The sequence below is a fragment of the Talpa occidentalis genome, unplaced genomic scaffold (assembly GCF_014898055.3).
Source record: "Talpa occidentalis isolate TD23 unplaced genomic scaffold, MPIMG_talOcc4v2.1 talOcc4.7, whole genome shotgun sequence".
NCBI lineage: Eukaryota > Metazoa > Chordata > Mammalia > Eulipotyphla > Talpidae > Talpa > Talpa occidentalis.
In genome coordinates, this window is record NW_023605083.1 from 103,244,673 (window position 1) to 103,263,341 (window position 18,669).

An 18,669-nucleotide genomic window follows, 5' to 3' on the forward strand; every position below is an offset into this window, starting at 1 on the left:
CCAGGGTGTGTGGACCAGTAGGACGGGCTCCTAAGGCCTCAGGGACCGTGGCAGGAGCTGTGGTTTCCTGGTGAGGGTGGAGCTGGCAAGTGGCTCAGTCCCACATCAGCAGATTTATTCTTGGCTTGTGTGGGTCATCAGGATTTCACTCAGTCTCCAGGCGCCTGAGCACAGATTTTGATTTTACACAAGTGAGTGCCAAAGTGCGGGGAAGAGCAGGGAGAGTCACGGGACCTGTTTTATTCACTCCAGGCTGGAGAAATTTGGAAAGGCGCAAGCCTGAGCTGGCAGCAGAAAACCCGTATCACTTGGGGTGGTGGTCCTGCCATTCAATCAAGACAAAGATCTTAGGTACAGACCCAGAGCTGTGCATGTGAATATGAAGTGTCAGGGGTGGAGAAGTTTCTGGAACTTCATGACATGGGAGCGATGTAAACAAATGCAACATTCTGTGATGGCCACTGAGACCAGAAAGCATTTCGCTGAATAAATGGACACAGAAAAGAGACAGAAATCAGCAAGGCTGCCCTCTGAAGACACTTTGAAGCTCCTTCCTTGTCACGTGTGTTCAGTTAAGAGACAGGGATGGAGGAGGACAGGGGTTCTCTTTTATTTCTTGTGTGGTTTTTTTTTTTGGCTTTTATTGGGGTATAGGGACTGGGGTCAGAAATGTCGTGATAGGCTACACTCCATGAGGGGAAGATGCCCCTGTTAATCTTCCTGGGATACTTTTCACAACTTTTTACTTTTCTTGGAGCTGCTGCTCTTGTAGTCAGCAGCCTCTTCAGGTCCACGGCTGAGTGGCTCCTCCTTGGAAAAAAATTTCTTCTTTTTCTTAGAGACAACCCTGTTTCCTGCCACTTCCTGGTCACTAACAGGTTCTTTTTTGGAAAAAGATTTCTTCCTCTTGGGAAGGTTTCCACTACAAGCTGGGACAGCAATTCTCGAAGTTCCCATTATTGGAGTGCCTACCAATAAGCTGGCCAGTCTTCCAGAAGGACTCTGCTAAGGACAACAGGACAGGGCAGACCCACCATCTGTATCGTGGAAGGTTCCATTAAAATGTTCTTCGTTCAACAGGGGGCACCACGTTCTGACTATGGAATCTCCAAGCTCTTGGGAAGCTGATACCTGTGGGGTCTGACAGAGGCCCCAGGTCAGGCCACGGCCCCTTCGGCAGGGTTCTATTGATTGTTAACACAGGATTCATTCAGCCTTAGTGACTGAACTTGGGTGCACCTAGGTATTAATAGCAAACACTTGCTTGGTTACTGATGGAGGATGGCGCGCCCATGCCCGTGACGTTGCCTTCATGTGTAAGCAGGTGTCGCCACCTGGAGGGGTGTCTGTGCACCAGGTGTTGCTGGGATTTCAGCTTCCCTTTGGATTTTTCCTTTTTGCTTTATGTCGTCACAAAAATCACCCATACAGTGGTGCACCTAAAGGTTTTTGTAAAATCCAAAATTATATATCGTATATGAAATTTCTATAAAATAAAAAAGTAGGTTTTAGGAGGGAAATTGACTGCCACATGCTGGTCAAGTAGACTGTAGGCCCTGCCCCCCAGGGGCTCCCTGAGCTCATGTACACTGCGGGACGGGGTCTCCTGCAGGCTGGAAACAGCCCGCCTTCAAGGCCTGGCTGATGTTGGAAGGAATCAAGAGGGACAGAGTCACAAAAAGTAATTTAAAACCTGGAACCATGACCAAGTAAATGGGAATGGTGGTGACATCTGTCATTTTTGGGGGTCTGTTTCAAAATGATTTTGGCAATTTAGGTCAGAGTTCTAACTTTAAGGGACTCTGAACTCTGAGCAGGATTTGGTAAGAATAAAAGTGAGCCCCTTGGTGCTGTGAGAAAGGCTACACGCCCGGTTGCGCTCGGGGTGAAAGCATGATAAAAAGTACCCCTGGGAGGAGTTGTGCAGAGACTGTGGCGGCCCTGGGGCCTGCCGTCTCCTCAGCATCTAGAGCCAGCTGCGTGGAAGGAGTGGGGCCATCCACTAGGGTTTCTAGAGCAGGAGGAGACCCAAAGAACACCCTGCCCGGAACTCTGAGAAAGTGAAGCATTCAGGCAGGTGACACCGCCGATGCTTGTGACTCAGGAGCAGGAAGATGTGCAGCGTGGGCTGAACCTGCATATTCCCATCCTACCTGTGTCTTTTCTCACATTTCACCAGGCATGTGGGAAGAGCCAGGGAATCTCCTGCCTTTTGAAAAAAGCAAAAAACAAACAAACAAAAGAAAAACCACCCAATAATAGTGAAAAGGTACACAACCAAGCAAGATGGCATTGAGTCCAGCATAAATGGTCTTGCTGCCTCCTGTGACAAATCAAGCTCAGGTCTGACAACCCCTTAACCATCCCCGTGGAGGCTCCGAGGACCAGAGTGTGTGGGCCTGGAGTGGGGCTGCAGGCAGCAGGGTCCGTCTGCACCTGGAATGGTCTGCTGCGGAGGGAAAGCATGATAAAAAGTGTTTTTGCTTTCTTGTCAAAAAATGATGCAGCTTTGCGGGTGGTCAGACCTGGAGCGGAAGATTAAGATCTTATTGTTTCAGAACTTGTTTCAGAAGTGGGAAAACTAGACACACACAGTATTTATTAGTTCGGGGGATTTTTAGATTTCCCTTGACCAGCAGGGGGCCCAGAACTCCAGCTTAAGAATTCCCTGGTAGATCATTATACACTGTGGGGGAAATAAAACCAAACCATATTCCCATGTGTTCCCTGCCCCCTATTCTTCCCTCTCCCTGCCACCCCCCACCACACACCCAGATAACAGTTATTTTTCCTCTTGGGTTCCTCTCCCATTTATGCTTTCAAAAGTCCTTCCCCATGCATGGTCCTCACAAGCTCTTTTTCACGGCTGCCTAATACTTTATGGCTGAAGCACAGTTTGCGCCTGGATGTTCCTGATTTTTGATTATTACAAATAACACTGTAGTAGCATCTCTGTGGATACAGGTTTGTTTCTTTTTCACTTAATGTCCTAGAAGTGCCACAGGATGAGGGGACGGGCTTCATGCTGCATCTTCAGCATTTTCAATAGTTACAATCCAGGAGGTAAACCACCATCCCTCTGTGGTTCTGATCTGTGTCACTCTAATCCCTTGGAGGTATTACATTTATGTGCATATTTGCATTTCTCGTTTTGAATATTCTGGCCCTTCTTCATTTTTCATTTAGCTTTTTCTCATTTAATTTGTGAGATCTTGGAATACTATGACCATTAACTTTTATCCTATTTGATGCAAACATTTCTCCTAGCTTATTGCATATTTGATTTTATTTATGGTCTTTTTCAACCAGTATGTGCTCACTTCTATCATTTTTTTTTGCTGTTTTTTTTATGTGTCTTATATGTTGGTGTTTTATGTGTACCCTCAGTCAGAGGGAAGATAATTTTTCACCTAACAATTACTTTCTAATATTTTTATGCCTCAGTTTTATATTTAACTTTATTTTTTAAAAGATTGATTTATTTATGTGTATAAGAACTGGAGTGTAAACCAGAGGGGTGTGTGTGGGGGGGGTGAAAGGCTCTACCAGAGACAGAAAGGGGAGCAGAACAAGTGGATCCATTGAAATACACTGCTGAGGGGAACAGTGGGTGAAGCAGGAGAGGTCTGTGGGTGAGGTCCCTGTGGCAGTGGCTGGTGATAGCTTGAAAGCGCTGAGATTGAACCCCTGCACTAACAGGGAAGCCCTATATTTAACTTTATAATCCAACGCTTACTTTGATATATACCATGAAGTCATGCTCCAAACTGACTCTCTTCTCCCAATGAGATAAATAATTTCCCAAGTAGCATATTGATTAGTCCATTGCATTTTTGGCTTGTGATTTTTAAAATATATCAACCTCTATAGAACTTCAGAATTATAAGGTACCTCCAGGGACAGTGAATGTGATGGATTTTACTCTGGTGATAGGGTTATATTGTTTGGCACAATTGACCTTAAGCTACAGAGATCAGCCAGTGGGCTCAGCCAATCATGCAGACCTTTCTGGCCTGGAAGAAGGCAGGTGCTGATGGGGAGGGGACAGTCGGCTGAGAGTGACTTCCAGGAGGCAGGGAACTAGGCTGTGCTGCAGATGGTTACAGAGGGAAAGCTGGAGATCATTCTCTGTCTCACCGGCCCCTGAGATGCCCAACAGCCACCAGGAAATGTTGATAGCAATGTATTTGTTGCAGTGTCATCCTTCCTTGCAACCAGAGAGTTCATAGCTGGTAGCTGTTAACCATATCACTATTTAAACCTAAATTTATTAAAATGAAATCAAAGGGGGAAATCCAGGTCCTCAGTTGTGAGGTCCCCGCAGTGCCTCCAAATGTTATCCACCTGTCTGTTTGACTTTTCCCATTGGTCTTTAGTGTCCCCTGGACAGCACAGATGTAGGACATTTCCATAACCTGGAGGCTGCTCTTGAACAGTACTAGGTCACTAACTCAGGCACGTCCATGCTCTCTGTACAGAGGTTGAACTGGCCCAGAAACCACAGGAAAAATATCGAGTCCTGATATATGGTGTGAGGAACTGCCTTGAATTGCTTCACTAGCATTCTCACTTGCCAGTTTTGTAGAGCTATTTTTTTTTTTTTTGAGCCAAGGTTGGCTGACTTAAAATAGCCGTAGGGTTTTAGGTAGCATGTCCCAGAATCCTGGGTAAGGTTAGAGAACATAACTCTGCACAAGAGCAATGTCTAACCATGCCCCAGGCCCCTCCAGTCAGAGCATCACTGTCCACCAGGGTGTCCCCTGTACTGGGTGGCAGAAACTGTAACTGCTACAATTAGGGAACTGGCGGAGGCTCATCATATGCCTGAATCCTCGCTGCAAGGGAAGCTGAGCAATGCAATTAAAAGAAAATTTGACTTCTGTTCTGGGAAGACTCACACTTGGGAAACAATTGAGTTGCAGATAGATTGCAGATGTGAATGGTGCCCATGTTCTCTGCCAGTATCAGGGCTGTTTCTTACACTCCTGTTACTTTGTCAACTCCATAAAGTTGACTCTCTCTCCCCCAAAGCCCACTGAACATCATGGAAATTTTGTTAAGAGTTACAGTCATCGGCCATCTAACCTCACAGGTGCTACATGAATACTGATCTGTTGACAGGATTAAGTTTATGGTCATAAAAAGTGGGAAGATCTGTTGTCACATATTTAGGGGCTGCAGGATTCTGGAAGCCCCCCGCTGCTTACACAGAACCCAGCATAAGATGTTTAATAAGAGTGATGAGGTGGAGTGTGTGTTTGCTCAGGACCCTTGGGACATCTGCTTCTCCAGGTTCCTGTTCTTTGAAAAATTCTCTATGTTAACCCCCAGGACATATATCCGGATGGGCGAGGGGGAAATGTCAGACGCCTAGGTGCTCTTAGTCAGGGTGAAAGCTGCTGTTTCCTGGTTCAGATACCAACCCCCACCATGTGCTGTGGCTCACCCCAGGTTCCACAAATTGGACTGCCTTCAAGATTTGAATTTAATGGAAGGCTAATGCAGAATCCAATTACCACATTCTGACTTCACAGGCAGATTACAGAGCTTCAAAAAGATAAATCGATCCAACAGTGAGTTTTATTTGCTTTTGATTATATTGCTTGCATTTCTTGAGGCTATAACATGAAAAACTTTCGTTTGAAAGTTTCAAGTTAGAGCATTAGGGTCTATGTTTTATAGAAAAAATGTATTGCAATAAAGTGTCAGTCAACTTACTGTATTTTAGTGGCTTCCTTTAATAGTGGATTGCTTTCTTTCCTCCCTCTTTCCTTCTTTCTTTCCTCTTTTGCTTTTCTTTCTTTAGTGATCTGGGGAAACAGAAATCCTACAAATATTCTTTAGTGGACCCACAATCTACTGTCTCTTGGTAACCATGAAAATGCCTGATCTTTCACTCCATGATGACGGAACTGTGAAAAACCTCAGGAAGTTTGTCTGTGAAATACCACCAGGCTACTGAATCATTTATTTTCTTTTCTTAAAGATTTATTTATTTATTTTTATACAAGAACCGGGGTACAGGCCAGATGCACGGGAGGGTGAGAGGATTCACCAGAGACAGAGTGGGGAGCAGAACAGGCAGACTGACGAAATACACTGCTGAGGGGAGCAGTGGGCAAGACAGGAGAGGTCTGCTGCGCCATGTGGGACTCTTGCCGGCCTGCAGGGATCGAACCCAGGCTGCAGAGGCTGCAGACAGCTTCCAGAGTGGCGCTCAACCGCCTGTGCCACCAGGGAGGCCCTACTGAATCATTTCTATCTCAAATACCTGCATCCTAAATGCTTCTCTAGAACACACTTTAAAAAAAAAAAGATTTATTTTATTTATTTATGCATACAAGAGCTGGGATGTAGGCCAGAGGTGTTAGGGGTAGGGTGAGAGGATTCACCAGAAACAGAGTGGGAGCAGGACAGGCAGATCTACTGAAATACACTGCTGGGGAGAGCAGTGGAGGAGACAGGAGAGGTCTGCTGCTCGATGTGGGTTAGCTCCCTGGCTGGAAATCGAACTCATGCCACAGTAGCTGCTGATAAAATCATAGCACTGAGACTTTACCCCTTGCACCACCAGGGAGGCCCTAGAACACACATTTTACAAGAACGTTTGTCATCCGCTTTGAGTTAAGTTATATAACTGGTGTGGGGAATCAATGAAACTTTTTATTTTTAGTATAGAGATATCCAATTATGTCAGTATTATTTGTCAAAAGACTACCCTTTCTCCACTAGATTGCCTTTGCATCTCTGTAAAAAAAAAAAGTCCATATACATGTAGGTCTGTTTCTGGGTTTGTTATTGTATTTATTAATCAATTTTTCTATCTTGACATCAGTTTCACTCTGTCTTGATAACTTCAGCATAATAAGAAAGTGACATCGGGCAATACTGGCCTTCCTACTTTGTCCCTTTTCAAAGTTATTTTGATCATTCTAAGTACTTGGCTTCCTTATAAACTTTGGAATCAATTTCTTGTCAATTTCAATTTCTAACCCCCCAAAAGACTGTTGTCAAGATCTACCAATAAAGCTTTCATTGGAATTTCTTTGAACCTAGAGAATAATTGGGAACAAATTGACATCTTATTGATATTGAACATTCTGGCCCATTAGCAAGGGATATGTCTTCATTTATTTAGGTATTCTTTAATTTCTTTCATCAATATTTCATAGTTGTTCAGTGTAGAGGTCTTGCATATTTTTGTCAGAATCATTCCTAAATATTTTATATTTTTGATGCTTTTGTACATGACATTGCTTAATTTCATTTTCTGATATTTTTATTGCTAATACATAGAAATAGAATTGCCATCTGTATATTGATCTCAAACCTGCAAACTTACTGAAATCACTTATTAGCTTCAACAGTGGTTTTAGAGTCTGACACATTCTGTACATGGATCGTCTTGTTATCTGTGAATAAAACAATTTTACTTTTTCCTTTCCAGTCTGAATGTCTTTTCTATTTTTTTCTTGCCTGTGTACACTGGCCAGCCCTCCAGTGTTGACAAGAAGTCACAAAAGCAGGCATCTTTGTCTTGTTCTTGCTCTCATAGGAAATACTTTCAGTTTTCCACCACTAAGTATTAGATTTGTTGTAGGTTTTTCTTTTTAAAGATTTGTTTTTATTTATGCATACAAGAACGGTGGTGTAGGCTGGAGGTGCAGGGGTTAAGAGGATTCACCAGAGACAGAGTGGGGAGCAGAACAGGCAGATCTACTGAAATACACTGCTGAGGGGAGCAGAGGGCAAGACAGGAGAGGTCTGCTGCGCCATGTGAGTTATCTCCCTGGTTGGGGATTGAACTCATGCCAGTGGCTGGTGATAGCTTGATAGGGCTGAGAAGACTTTAGCCCCTGCACTAACAGGAAGGTCCGGATTGTAGGTTTTTCATAGATGTTCTTTATTAGATTGAGAACATTCCTTTCTGGTCCTAATTTTCTAGGGGGGTTTTAAAAAAATACTTATTTTCTTACATCTTGTTAATTTTTGTATAATATTTGATTTCTCCTCTCTGCCGTGGCCCCCGTTTTTCTCCCACCACCACAGCATCCGTGGTCCATCATCACCGTCCCTTCTGCTCTTCTCCCCCTGTTTTGACTCCTCTCCTCCCTGCTACCCTGCTGATGCCTCAGATCTATGGTCAACTTGCAAGTTTTGTCTTTTTCCTGATCCTTTATTTGGTTTCTCTATATTCTGCATATAAGTGAAACCATCTGACATTTATCTTTTTAGGAGCTTTTTTTTCAAATTCAGAATAGATGTGGGATTTTATTAAGTACTTTTCTTATATCTGTTAATATGATCATATGGCTTTTTATTTTTAATATTTTACATTTGAAAGCTTGGCATTATATTCATTTGCATTGATTTTCAGATAGGAACTTTATATTCCTGGTAAACACAACCTGGTCATGATGCATTATCTCTTTAAACATTACTGACTTTGATCTGTTAAACTTTTGTTTAAAATTTTTGCATCCATATTCATGCAGAATATCAATCTTTAATTTTCTTTTCTTGTGATATTATTACCTAGTTTTAGTAACCAGGAAGGACATCACTCATACTCACCCTGGGATAGGTCAGGCTGTGACTTTAGCAAACATTAACTTTGCCACTTCCAAGCTGCCCACACCACTTCCCCCAATCTTACTCAAATCTAGTCACCATAAATGGACAGGAAGCTGATTTTTCCTAGCCTCATCTCAAGGCTAGGGCACAGTGTTCCCAAAGTCCAACTTATATATCTTCACCCATTAGGGTTATATTTCTGCTTCTGCGCTGGAACTACCAGCGCAGTAGCTGAAATAAATTCAGAATTTATTTCTCTCAGTGGAAAATTCACTGTGAGGTGGGTTGTTCCTGGAAGCTGCTTTTTTCCCCATTATATGGATCCTTGAACAAATGACCATAATATTTTAGAAGGATCAATCTTTTTCTACAGGATGTGATGCATGTTGTAGATAGATACAGAGATGGATGTAGAAGTACAGATACAGATATAGGTATCTCTCAGCACTTAATTCTCTATCTTTACAGTTTTGAGTCATAATACAAATAGACAAGCACCCTAGTCAGCAGCAGTCCAATACGATTTCAACAGGGAGATTTATCATTGCCTCTGGAAGTAAATCATCGCTGATATTCTGGGTTGAGCTTGCTTGAACATGCGATTACACTCAATCGGATCATCTAAATATAAACCCTCAGGGGAATTGTGGAAGAACATTGACGGGCCATGAGCTGCCACCTGCATTTTTCATGTATTTTTTGCAAATCGGTGAATTCTTCTTGGTGTGGTTTCCTTAAGCTCAAACAGAGGGTGGTCCCTTGCTGATTTCTGGAGGGAAGCTGAAACTGTTGTGAAAATATATTGTATAGGATTTATTGCATTTTTAAGACAAAATTACTTGCTTTTTATTTTTTAAGCAAAAAGTGCTCTGAATCCTCACAGTGTACCACCCTTTAAAAGATAATCATCTGTGATAGCCTGATGGCAAGAAGTGTTCCCATCTTGCTGGTAGTGCTACATGCTCAGAGAAGTTGGCACATGAATCAAAGCACAAATAAGTAGGAACTGGAAATGGAGACATGTGAGAAGCTGGGCTAGGACCAGAGGAGATATGTAGTACCTAGAAGGTGGATAGTGTTGAGGAATTTTATTTTATTTTATTTTATTTTTTTGTGGGACCCTCGCCGGTGGCCGGGGATTGAACTGGCGCTGCAGAGGCTGCGGGCAGCCTCGCAACCCAGCGCTCAACCGCTGCGCCACCAGGGGAGGTCCGAGGAGTTTTATTTTTAATTGAATTCGTTTACAGGATGTGAGAAAGAAACCTCAGAAGGGGGAAAGTTTCAGACTACTTTACACATGACTGTGCTCATCATTTTTATTAAAATAATGTGACACTTTGAACTTAAATAGGCCTGTTGCTTATCTCAACATGAAGCCTTTCCTTTCGTGACTGTTTCCTTAGTTGTCCTCAGAGTAGATTTTTATAAGTAAACAGTTTTTTTATATGAAGTTTTGAACGTACCTTTTTTTAAGTAATTCAGTGATTTTTTAGTATACAGAATTGTGCAACTATCATCACAATTGAATTTTAGAACAGTCCCATTGCCTCAGATCTTTCGTGTCCATTGCTAGTTATTCTCCATCACCTCAACCCTCTAGACCCTGGAAACCACTAATCTGCTTCTTGTGTTCATGGACTTGAGTGCTTATTGAAGTTGCTCCAAAGTGGCTGGATGTTTCCTCTTTGCAGAACAATTGTCTGAAATTAAGCAAAGTTGGGGAAAGGGAAGCTCTGTTTTTCTATCATTTCTATCTCTATCATTATCTCTTGCTCTGGGGGAAGCCAAACCACCAGCTGTCCTGAGAAAAAGCCTATGTGATGAGGCCTCTGGCTAATAGTCCTGTGAATGAGCTTGGAAGTCATTACTCCTTGGACATAGATTGAAACCTGGTAGGAGATCCTGAGCCAGAAAGACCCAAATAAGACATTCCAAGATTTCCAACACTCAGAAACTTTGCAAATTAGCCAATTTCAGTTGTTTTCAGTTGCTAAGCTTTAGGGTAATTTGTTATGAGCAATAGATAATGAATACATTCTTCAAGTACAAAAATATATGTATTGGCCCATGGAATCCAACCTATGCAAGGTACTTAACAAATAATTGAGAAACCAAAGTGAAGGAAAGAATGACAGCAAAGCAGAATGGCCACGCACACTTATACTCTTTCTCATGGAGACTGTCTGTCCTGAACCATGTCCAGCGTGAAACTGTAAGCGTCTTTATACCAACATTTGTTACCGAGCAGCAAGCAATCTTCTAGTTGTGACCCCTGAGTCACCGTCTCCAAAGAGCACTGCCTGGTGCCTCTCCTTACCAATGCAGTTCTGCAAGCCACGCTCTGGTCATCCATCAGCATGACGGAAAGTGGGGCGTACTAAGATGGGAGCAGGATGGAAAGGGGCAGGTTGACCCAACACAAAAAGATATAGGCTGATTTCTTGACCTTTCTTAATCTGCAGCCAGCCAGATCAATAACCAAGTTCATGTAAATCCCTTTCCAAGGGGAATATTATTTCCATAGAATAAATACATTTCTTTTTGATATGTTCCTAAGTATGTACTTTCTTCTCAGAGTTCTGAATGTTGCACAAAATCCACTGGAAAGGAAAGCTACTTTTTTTTAAAACTTGTTCTGGCAAGACCTCTTACAACTCTTTTCTGCTATTTGCCTGAGCATTCCCTGAAACATTCAGTCATAAAAACCTCATGCCAAGACTTAGTTTAATAACTCTCAAACCATTGTTCACATCTGAATCATCTCATGAACTTGTTAAAACACAGATTTTTTTGTCCAACCACCAGGGTTTTTGATTCAGTAAATGTGGGATGGAGGTTGAGATTTCTCATTCTATCAAGTTCCCAGGTGATGCTGAGGCTGCTAACCCTGGGAGCAGTATGAGGACCCCAAGTTAATTAAAGTGCTGTAGCCTAGACATTTGAATTGCCAGGATTTGACACAAAGCTCTGTCCCTTTCTTGGGAAGTCACTCATCTATCAGTACCTTTGTTTTCCTTTCAGGGTCTTGCTGAGGACCAGAATGAGGAATGTTTATAAAGCACCAGGACAGGCACACAATGTATGCAGGTAAGTTTTTATGAAAATGTTATATACCTTGAATATGCTACAATACTCAGTGTAAAGTGAGACAGATAACACTTTCAGTTTATTCTTGGAAAATAGTATTTAAAATTAAGTGTGATATCACAACAGGTCTTTGGTAAATGTCTTAGAGGAAGCCCCAGCTCTGCTTCACCTCTACTCGGTTCTGGTACATTCCTACTAGGACTGTGCAGTAGATGATCATCTGCCTCATACTTGCCTGCTGACCCCCATGACCTTGACACTGTGCCTGCTTCTGACAGGTTGTCACATTTGGGGAGAGAAGGTTGAGGGAGGCAGGGGGCTGACTCAGTGTGCTCTTGGGAAGCAGCTATGGGCAAGCGTTTCCAGGTTGCACAAGCTGTGGGATATCTAAAATATCTGGAAAGACTGCCTCTGTGGCTGATGCCTAGGAAGCAATCATGGTGTTTCAAGAGGAGGTGTGGGAGGAGATAGCCCATGGGAGATGACATCATCTCATTGTTCTATGTTCTCAGATCCTCTGGCAATAAGCAACATGTGACTCACCTACATGTCCATTTCTAAAATTTCCATGGATAATGGCTTGAATATTTTTCAACTGAAAATTGCACATGGGGGTCTAGTTGTTTTTTAGAGTAACCCAAGGGATTGGGATGGTCAGAAAATGGGACCAGAAGACAAGTTGACTTCAGCGAAAGCATCCCATGACTTGAGCAAAAGACAAACATTTGAGCATATCTACTATTATAAAGACTAAGATGACAACCATTTAATACTAGTTCATCTGAATCATGGAGAGAAATCCCTGGGAATTCACATTATTGTTAATCCATTTCTCTATTTAATGAGCCTCCCTGGGGGATATGCCCATCCCAGGAAATCTTTGGATTGTGTCTTGTAGTTAGATGGAGGTTTGTGATCATGGATGGACAGACAGACTGGGTCTTTCTGAGAAGGACGGATCTGGCATTTCTCTGAAAGCACGTGCTAGTGCAGCCACCCAGGGTGCTGCAAGGTGGTTACAGGGTGTTCTGGCTATTTGCCTCCACCCCTGGTGGCAGTCAGAATCCCTCATGGGTCCGCTGTCACATGCATAACTCATCTATATGTCCCAAAGACCATTCATCCAGCAAACATTTATTCAGCACTCACTATAAGTCAGAAGCATCTAGGTGCTGGAATACCTCAGTGAACAAAATAGGCAAAGATGCTCCCCCTAGTGGGGACACAGATATTAAGATAAATGCAAGAGTGGGTGTCTACTCTTGTCAGCATTGCTCTCTGTGCGCCAAGATGAGTGAACCACCAGGGGGCAGCCCACCCCATGGGTTCCACCCAAGAGTTTCTCAGAGTGTCACTGGTCCAATTCAAGGCAGCCAGGGCCATCGGCTTTCTGCTGTGTATTTAAGGCAACAACTCCTTATCCCTGGGCAGTCTTGCATGGTCAGATCTTTGTCTTGATTAAAGGGCACAGCAGAGAGCTCTAGAAACGAGGTCCATGTTTAAGAATGAGCAAGGGCAGATTTCTGCTTCTGGTATTCCTGCCCAGACTGTACTATCCACAGAAGGGGGATTACCAATTGGGACAACTAACTCCCCACTTTGGCATCAAATCCAGGGGCCCCAGGTGGGGCAAGCAAACCACTTTCAGCATTTCTGTCTGTCTTCTTTAGGAAGTGAGAGCCAGAGATAAGCAATCAGTCTCTTAAAATGTTTTATAAATCATATTATCAGCTGCTATTTTAAATGTCCCTAAGCTTGGGTAGTTAGTCACAGAAACAGAAAACATATTTAAACTCTTTAAACACGACTGAAGATATTGAAGTAAGCTGTAAAACTAAAGTAACTTTAAAATGAGGTCAAAGTCAGAAATTCAGTGAGGGATCTTAATTAGAAAAACATATCCCAAAGCTGAGACCGCCTTGGGCTTGACCACAAACAAATGATTTACTACTGCAAACGGTAAATTCAAAGGAGGCAAAAGAGCAGACTCGCATGATTGTAGCTTAAATAAGACACAGGCAAAAGGAATCAAAACAGGGGAGAGAAGAGCACAAGGGATTATGGCGATGGTTCACGGGTGAACTGGTGGTGGGAATTTATGGGGACTACACAATGATGTAAAAGATATAAATTAAAAAATTATATATTAAAAAAAAAAGACACAGGCAAGATTGATTTTCCCCATTCACTCACTTGCATTTCTCATGCATTGTCACTTTCTTTTTGTAACACTGACTCTTCTTGTTTTGTATTGCCTGGACATCTCAGTTAGAGACAAAAACCACCTTTCCACTTTGCTTTAGTTCTTAAAGTGCATTGATTTTTAATTTCCTGGAGTCAATTTTCTATGCAACCATATTTTACTCAGCATGAAAAGAAATGCTGACTTTAAACATTTATAGAGTTTCTCCAAGGAAAAGAATGAATTAGAAAGAAAAAGAAAATTTCATCTGATGAGATTCAAAAAGCAATTAAGGGTTTGACTGTACAAATTCTGGTTTATTATCTACGTTGGTCACTGAAGTCCATTTATGAAATGATATCTGGTCAATTTCTGTTCACTTTGTGGAGGGAGGGCATTTTCTGAGGAATCAAAACAAGTAGGAATTTGCTGTTGTCTTTTAAACCTGATGTGAGAAGGAAAATAGAAAGTTAAATCCCCCCCCCTTTTTTTAAAGATTTATTTATTTATTTATAAAAGCACTGGGTACAATCAGAAGCGCGGGAGGGTGAGAGAATTCACCAGAGCCAGAGCGGAGGGAGAGCAGAACAGGCAGACTGATGAAGTACACTGCTGAGGGGAGCAGCGGGCGGCAGGAGAGGTCTGCGCGCCATGCGGGACCCTCATCTTGCAGTTGGGGATTGAACCAGCGCTGCAGAGGCTGTGGGCAGCCTTGCAACCCAGCGCTCAACCGCTGCGCCACCGGGGAGGCCCTAAATCCCCTCTTTTGTACGTAGAAACACACACATAGATTTTTAAGTTAATACATTAATGGACCATATCATAATGTTGCTTTTTTAAACATGGTTTTTTGCTTGTCTTCTCCCCTTTTTCCTCCCCTCTTCCCTCCCTGCCACCTGCACAGGTGTGACAGCAGTAAGTAAACTGAAGCTTCTCTTGCACAATGGACTGAACAAGGTCGTATTCATTGCCCACATGTACATGTGCAAAGGCATGTTTGTTGCATACGTACACATGCAAGGTCAAATTCATTACATATACATATATATATATATATATACAGGTTCAAGTTCCTGCTCATTGTACATATGGATACATGCAATATTATGTTTGTTGTATACAAGTGTGAGACCCTGCTCATTGAGCACATGTGTGTGCTAGGTCATGTTCATTGCAAATACATACAAGGTCCTGTTGGTCACACACACACATTTGCAAGTCCATGTTATTGCACATGCATTTGGACACGTGCAAGGCCTTTGCTATTGTATGTATGTATGTATGTGGGCACAGATTCTGTTCATTGCACATATATACACCCACATGCATGTACTCAGAGGTAGAGGGCTTATTTTCATTGTTTTACAAATGGGTTAGTAAAATAAAATGTTTTGCACTTAGTCTTACTCCATGATTGCTCATGGAAATCTCCCAAAGTCTTTAAATATGGCTCTGGTTCCTCTTTTTTGATGGCTATGGTGTGGATGAACCAGAATGTATTTACCCATTCCTCTGTTAATTGGTGTTTATTTGGGTTCTCTCTTGTCATCATGGATAATGCTGCAAAACACGCTTATGTCCTTACATTAAAAAAGACTTTAATACTATTTTTGGTATGTTTTGGTCCATTACAGAATTAAGAGATAAATATAGCACTTTCTCATATGCCCCTACCCCCATACATACAGCCTTCCCTATTATTAACATCCCCCACCAGACTGTATATTTGTTTTTTTTAAATATTTATTTATTTATATAAGCACTGAGTATAGTCAGAAGCACGGGAAGGTGAGAGAATTCACCAGAGCCAGAGGGGAGAGCAGAGCAGGCAGACGAAGTACACTGCTGAGGGGAGCAGCTGGCGGCAGGAGAGGTCTGTGCGCCATGTGGGACCCTCGCCGGTGGCCGGGGATCGAACCGGCGCTGCAGAGGCTGCAGGCAGCTTCGCCACCCAGCGCTCAACTGCTGCGCCACTGGGGGAAGCCCCAGACTGTATATTTGTTAAAGTAGAAAACTTACATTGACAGGTCAAAATCACCCAAAGTCCATAATTTACATTAAGGTTCACTCTTGGTGTTGTACATTCTGTGGAATTTGACAAATGTTTAACGACAGGTATCTGCCGTCATGTGTCATACACAGTAGTTTCACTGCCCTAAGAATTCTGTGTGCCATATTCTCACCCCTCCCTCCCCATGACTCCTGGCAACTGCTGATCTTTCTACCACTTCCATCATTGTGTCTTTTCCAGAATGTCATAGAATTGGATGCATACTTATCCTTGTGTTTCTGTTTCTATGGAATAGATAAAGGTGGATATAGAAATTTTAATTTTGATTTTCAATCTCTTTTTGCTTATTTTTTCCTGCTGTAGATCTGGAAAGGTAAACCTTTACCTCATAGAGGCTTCACAGCTGAGAATGGCCATGGGGACAAGTCTGTGGAGGGGAAGTGGTTTTGCCTGAGCCTCTTCCAATACTACTTTCCTCCTACTTGGAATGTATCTGGGCCAAGAACAACAGAGTCAGGAGTGAGGAGTATAGATCTACAATTTAGCCACTATTCAGCAAGCATTTATTGAGCATCTACTGCGCTCTGGTAGGAGGTGAAGGATAAAGATATAAAACAAAGGGACAGTCCCTAGCTTTATGGAACATGTAAGGACATGCTTTATAAGAGCAGCACAAAGTGATACAAGCCATAAAACTCAGTAAGCTGGAGTGGTCTGGGGAGATGGTATTCACCACAGGTATTCTCAATAAACCAATGGGGAAAATTACAGTATCATGTTTTTGAAAGACTGGCATGTTGTCAGTAAAAGCAAAGTGAAATAACAGATTTGGGAAAGAAATGTTTTGCTTGATAATTCATTGTGATTTCAGCTTATCTTCTCACTGGACTATAGAGATGACCAAAAGAAATAAAAATCTGAAAATACTTAAAGAAGGAAAGTTCCATGGCAGTGGAACTGGACATCTGCCATGTAGGCAAACCTGCAACTGTAGTGCCAGGAGATTGCCAAGAAACTCAGCCTTTTTCCAAGTTCCTTGTGGACCCCAGTCATAAGCTCTCTAATAATTACCACTGCACTTGCGACTAGGAAGCTATCTGTGCAGTCCTCAGTCGTCATGTCCTTCCAGAAGATGCTGGTGTCTGGTGAGCCAGAAGAGAGCTGTGACAGCCACTGAGAAGATAGCTGTGACTCCAGCTTCTCCTAGAAAAGGGTGGGAGCTGTCCAAGCTACGTGTCCTTAGCTGTGACACTGTGCCCTTGGGCACCTGGCCAGGACCTCTCAGCCACCTGAATGGATCCACTTCTTGGATTTCCTCCAAGGAGAATGTGACCTAATTTATGAGAAATACATGGAGCTCCAGAATCTGAACAAAAAGAGAATGCTGAAAGCAGGAACCTCATCCCCCACCACATGGAGGCACTTACTAGAAACCAGGCTCTGTGCAATGAATGTTTGAACTCATCTGCCTTTCTCTAGTTAATTCTCAGCTGCCCCCATGAAGCAGGCTGATTTATAACAATGGAGAAACTGGGTGTAAACTTGGGAAACACCATAGAATGAGCCAACACTCTGACACCTGTGTTCTCCTGACCCTCCTCATAGACAATTGCCACTCCTGGTGACCTGAGGTGTGAAGTGGTCAAAGCAAACCCAAAGTTTCAGTATATACATAAACCACCAAAAAGAAATGCAAAACCCCCAAGAATGCATATAGAGGCGTATGTATAGTGTATACAAAGCATACAGATATAGCACAGTTTATGTAAAGAATACACACACACAAATGCTAATAAACAGCAGCTAATAGAAACGAGCTTTTTGAAAAAAAAAATTTCTGTGTGCAGTGAAACCTGGAGGCTCAGAGGCAAAGATCTCAGGAGATGTTTCCTGTGGCTTCCTGCTCTGACCACAGTGAGGTGCACCTGGGGGTCATAGCACCATCCTGCTACGGCAGTGCTGCGGAGCCCAGGGCACTGAGCAGGTTATACGTAAGCTGGCATGGAAACACCCTACATGAAGCAATTTTTCCTTTGGTGTCTTCGTTGTCAGTGTGTTTTTCAAATCAATGGGAAAATAGCACAGCAACTGTGTTCACCCAAGAAGGACCAAATATTCTTGTCATGAACACAAATGAGCCGTTACGTTTTCAAATACTTAGTGTTTTCAGGGAAGGCACATGATCATTATGAGCTTGAAAATGCTTCTTAGGCCTGGAGATAATAAACTGTTTTATCATGTGCTCTGGAGACTCAGTTTTGCCAAAAATTTGGATTTTCAATGACAAAAATGCCTCACATAAATTAAAGAATCATTTCTGGCCAACAGCTAATGACCTTTCATTGAAAAGGAGAATTCCTTGTCAAGAGCTTGTGCTGTCTTGTTTGGCAGGAAGCAAATCACACAAGTTGATTCAAAGGAGTAGCTTCTCTGTGCTTCGGCCATAGCAAAGAGGAGTGTGTTTGTCAAGGAGCCACAGAGACACAGAACCATGAGGAGAAAGACTATAAGGGACTGACTCACACACAGGAAGACTGGCAGGTCTAAATCTTCAGGCTGTCAACTGAGAGTCCCCTTTAATTTTTATTTTTTTAAGATTTATTTATTGATGCCTACAAAAACTGGGGTATAGGCCAGAGGTGCAAGGGGTGAGAGGATTCACCAGAGACAGAGTGGGGAACAGAACAGGCAGATTGACTGAAATACACTGCTGAGAGGAGTAGCGGGCAAGGCAGGAGAGGTCTGCTGTGCCATGTGGGTTAGCTCCCTGGCCCACTGGAGATCGAACTTGTGCTACAGTGGCTGGTGATAGCTT

The 18,669-nt window shown here is 42.7% G+C and overlaps 1 long non-coding RNA gene across 1 annotated transcript; it reads left to right on the forward strand.

Annotated features, from left to right (window-relative positions):
* Positions 1-449: 449 nt before the first annotated feature.
* Positions 450-18,168, forward strand: LOC119231847 (uncharacterized). Its single transcript, XR_005121956.2, has 4 exons — positions 450-571; positions 5,452-5,573; positions 11,596-11,661; positions 16,218-18,168. It is a non-coding gene; the product is annotated as an uncharacterized LOC119231847 (long non-coding RNA).
* Positions 18,169-18,669: the final 501 nt, after the last annotated feature.